At 66.6% G+C, this 4472-nt stretch overlaps 3 non-coding genes across 3 annotated transcripts; all 3 read left to right on the forward strand.

The window, feature by feature from the left end:
* The first annotated feature begins 228 nt into the window (after positions 1–228).
* LOC124108528 (5S ribosomal RNA) lies at positions 229–347 on the forward strand. The gene has a single exon (XR_006856708.1). It is a non-coding gene; the product is annotated as a 5S ribosomal RNA (ribosomal RNA).
* A 2366-nt stretch (positions 348–2713) lies between these two features.
* Positions 2714–2832, forward strand: LOC124108529 (5S ribosomal RNA). The gene has a single exon (XR_006856709.1). It is a non-coding gene; the product is annotated as a 5S ribosomal RNA (ribosomal RNA).
* A 1146-nt stretch (positions 2833–3978) lies between these two features.
* Positions 3979–4097, forward strand: LOC124108530 (5S ribosomal RNA). The gene has a single exon (XR_006856710.1). It is a non-coding gene; the product is annotated as a 5S ribosomal RNA (ribosomal RNA).
* The last annotated feature ends 375 nt before the right edge of the window (positions 4098–4472 follow it).

Here is a 4472-nt window from a genome sequence, read left to right on the forward strand (position 1 = left end):
GTCCCAGTCTCCCAGGACCCCTGGGCCGCTGCCGGGTGGAGTCAGGTCGGAGCGTGAGAGCCCCCAGCCTTGAGTTGAGTTGGGCTGGGCTGCGCTCTTGTGGGGCGGGCGAGGGAGGCCCCCTGGGACCACCCCCTCCGATTTCCCCCCTCCACCCCCCTCCCCTCCCCTGGCCTGAAGGGTGGAACCCGGAGCAGGCTCTTGAGGCGCCCCCGGGCGGCCCTCACCGTCTACGGCCATACCACCCTGAACGCGCCCGATCTCGTCTGATCTCGGAAGCTAAGCAGGGTCGGGCCTGGTTAGTACTTGGATGGGAGACCGCCTGGGAATACCGGGTGCTGTAGGCTTTTGCGCCCCCTTCCCACACACACTTTTAACTTGCGTGGCCCCGAGAGACAGGCCGTGACCCCCGGGCCCTCGGGCCAGGGCGCAGGCGCAGCCCTGGGCTGCCGGTCGCTGTCCCTTCAGGCCTGCGGCTGGCCTGACGACCAGCGCCCAGCGCCTGCAGCAAAGCCCACAGGCCTGGCTCTCCCCAGGGACGCTAGGACACTCGCTCCATGAGACTCCGCTGAGCCGAGCCAGGTCCAGGCCACGACCCTCCCTGTGCACCCTGACCGACCCCCCCCACCCCTCGGCCTGGAGGATGGGGTGTGGGGGGGGCGACACCCGCCTTCCTCAGAACACGGGGCCCACCCGCGGGGCCCGCTCCCTCACCCGTTCCTGCCACACAAGCAGAACCTTGCCACCCAGATCCTGGGAGTGGGAGAGTCCATCGAGCGTGTCTGGGTCCTTCTCTCTTTGCACCACCTCCGCAAGGTCCCTCCTGTGTCTACCTCCTTCCCCACCGCCTTCCTCCGTGAGGGTCCCCCTGAGTCTATCTCTCTGCCTGTCTCTCCCTTTCACTCTCATCGGAGCACCAGATGTCGCTGTGGGTCTCTGTTCATCCATCTCTCCTTCTCTCTTGTGCCTCTCTTGGCCTGTGAGGAGGCATCCCTGTCTCCATCTCCCACTCAGTCCCTCTCTGGCCTTGACTCTACTCTCTCTCTCTCTCTCTCTCTCTCTCTCTCTCTCACACACACACACACACACACACACACAGACACACACTCACCCCTCTACCCCCCACCCCACCCCAGCCAACTCACTCTGGGCTGCAAGTCACCAGGTCCATGGTAGCCTCGAGACTGGGCAGTCACAGGTTCTCTCATCTCCCATCTAACTTCCCATGGATGTAAGAGTGGATTCACACATCACCCTTGAAGTGCGCGCACGACTTCAGGGTGTGTGCTCAGCAGAGGCTGAGAGAAGGCCGAGGAGGCCACAGGGTCTTAGGAGTCTGCGCTGAGAGCCAAGCAAGAGAGCAGATGGCAAAAGAGGGCAGGCGCTCCTGAAAGAGGAGGAAGCAGCCTTCAGAGCAGGCAAGCGGTTCGGGGCCAGGGGGTTGCCTTGGAGGACCAGGTGCCAAGAGGAGTTGAAGCCCGGCCGGTGGGGACAGGGAAGCAGAGGCCCCTTGGTCGCGGCGACCGGTCCACCTGCAGAGGACAGGACAAGACGCAGGGCCTGACGACCCGGTGGGCGCGTGTCCCCGCAACCACTGCTCCCCTCCCTCCCCCCTCTCCCCCCTGCAATGCTTGCAGGGGAGGGGGCTTTCCGTCTGGTGAGGCCGCCGGATAAGCTCCCACAGGGGTTTGAATCAGGGTGCTTCTCCCACAGTCGGTCCTTTCCTGGACACTGGACACAGGGGTCTGTGCCCTTCCTCAGGGCGGTGCTGTGCGCGTGCTGGTCGTTGACTGGTACCAACAAGGCGCAGAGCCCTCCGACCTGGGCACTGAGTCCGAAGGGGGTGACTGCGGTGGCTTTGCAGAGTGGGGCCCGAAACTCAGGGCGAGGCACGACCCCAGCGGCGCACTTCTGAGCCTGGCCGGGCGACTGATTGACTGGGAGCCAGCGGGCCGCTGCCCCCCGGCCACCCTCTGCCCGGTTTTCCGTGAGTCCGTGAGTGTGTTCCTCCCTCCTGCCCTCCCTGTGCGTGGCTCCACGCGCCAGGCACGCGCAGGGGACGTGTGTGGCCGGCGGCTGGCCATTGCCCAGTCGGACTGCATTTCCTCCTGGGGCGCTGGGCCTCTGTCAGGGTCCCTGGGGTTTCCGACGGGGGTGCCCGCCTGCCTCTCCGCCCCTGGCTCTCTGGGCTCCGGGCTAGGCTAGGCTAGGTTCGCGCGCGCGGGACACTGAAAGGGCCAGGGCTTCTGGGCTTCTCCGCCTGGCGAAAGTCGGGGTGGGCGTGGCGGTGGGGGGCCGGGGATCCGTGGGGGGCGGTTGGGGTCGCGGGAGGCCTGGGCCTTGGCGAGGAGCGGCGGAGGAGTCCAGGCCACGCCAGGCCACGCCAGGCCTGGGCGGGGCGGTGCGTGCCCTGTGGGCGCTTGGTGGGGCTCGCGGTAGGTGGAGCCAGGTGGAGAGGGGCGGTGTTGGAGGCGGGACTCAGCCAGTCCCAGTCTCCCAGGACCCCTGGGCCGCTGCCGGGTGGAGTCAGGTCGAAGCGTGAGAGCCCCCAGCCTTGAGTTGAGTTGGGCTGGGCTGCGCTCTTGTGGGGCGGGCGAGGGAGGCCCCCTGGGACCACCCCCTCCGATTTCCCCCCTCCACCCCCCTCCCCTCCCCTGGACTGAAGGGTGGAACCCGGAGCAGGCTCTTGAGGCGCCCCCGGGCGGCCCTCACCGTCTACGGCCATACCACCCTGAACGCGCCCGATCTCGTCTGATCTCGGAAGCTAAGCAGGGTCGGGCCTGGTTAGTACTTGGATGGGAGACCGCCTGGGAATACCGGGTGCTGTAGGCTTTTGCGCCCCCTTCCCACACACACTTTTAACTTGCGTGGCCCCGAGAGACAGGCCGTGACCCCCGGGCCCTCGGGCCAGGGCGCAGGCGCAGCCCTGGGCTGCCGGTCGCTGTCCCTTCAGGCCTGCGGCTGGCCTGACGACCAGCGCCCAGCGCCTGCAGCAAAGCCCACAGGCCTGGCTCTCCCCAGGGACGCTAGGACACTCGCTCCATGAGACTCCGCTGAGCCGAGCCAGGTCCAGGCCACGACCCTCCCTGTGCACCCTGACCGACCCCCCCCACCCCTCGGCCTGGAGGATGGGGTGTGGGGGGGGCGACACCCGCCTTCCTCAGAACACGGGGCCCACCCGCGGGGCCCGCTCCCTCACCCGTTCCTGCCACACAAGCAGAACCTTGCCACCCAGATCCTGGGAGTGGGAGAGTCCATCGAGCGTGTCTGGGTCCTTCTCTCTTTGCACCACCTCCGCAAGGTCCCTCCTGTGTCTACCTCCTTCCCCACCGCCTTCCTCCGTGAGGGTCCCCCTGAGTCTATCTCTCTGCCTGTCTCTCCCTTTCACTCTCATCGGAGCACCAGATGTCGCTGTGGGTCTCTGTTCATCCATCTCTCCTTCTCTCTTGTGCCTCTCTTGGCCTGTGAGGAGGCATCCCTGTCTCCATCTCCCACTCAGTCCCTCTCTGGCCTTGACTCTACTCTCTCTCTCTCTCTCTCTCTCTCTCTCTCTCTCTCACACACACACACACACACACACAGCGACACACACTCACCCCTCTACCCCCCACCCCACCCCAGCCAACTCACTCTGGGCTGCAAGTCACCAGGTCCATGGTAGCCTCGAGACTGGGCAGTCACAGGTTCTCTCATGTCCCATCTAACTTCCCATGGATGTAAGAGTGTATTCACACATCACCCTTGAAGTGAGTCCCAGTCTCCCAGGACCCTTGGGCCGCTGCCGAGTGGAGCCAGGTCGGAGCGTGAGAGCCCCCAGCCTTGAGTTGAGTTGGGCTTGGCTGCGCTCTTGTGGGGCGGGCGAGGGAGGCCCCCTGGGACCACCCCCTCCGATTTCCCCCCTCCACCCCCCTCCCCTCCCCTGGACTGAAGGGTGGAACCCGGACCAGGCTCTTGAGGCGCCCCCGGGCGGCCCTCACCGTCTATGGACATACCACCCTGAACGCGCCTGATCTCCTCTGATCTCCGAAGCTAAGCAGGGTCGGGCCTGGTTAGTACTTGGATGGGAGACCGCCTGGGAATACCGGGTGCTGTAGGCTTTTGCGCCCCCTTCCCACACACACTTTTAACCTGCGTGGCCCCGAGAGACAGGCCGTGACCCCCGGGCCCTCGGGCCAGGGCGCAGGCGCAGCCCTGGGCTGCCGGTCGCTGTCCCTTCAGGCCTGCGGCTGGCCTCCCGACGACCAGCGCCCAGCGCCTGCAGCAAAGCCCACAGGCCTGGCTCTCCCCAGGGACGCTAGGACACTCACTCCATGAGACCCCGCTGAGCCGAGCCAGGTCCAGGCCTTGACCCTCCCTGTGCACCCTGACCGACACCCCCACCCCTCGGCCTGGAGGATGGGGTGCGTGGGGGGGGCGACACCCGCCTTCCCCAGAACACGTGGCCCACCCGCGGGGCCCGCTCCCTCACCCGT

Source organism: Marmota monax, unplaced genomic scaffold, assembly GCF_021218885.2.
Source record: "Marmota monax isolate L192 unplaced genomic scaffold, Marmota_monax_Labrador192_F-V1.1 WCK01_AAM20220418_F8-fsc03145, whole genome shotgun sequence".
Lineage (NCBI taxonomy): Eukaryota > Metazoa > Chordata > Mammalia > Rodentia > Sciuridae > Marmota > Marmota monax.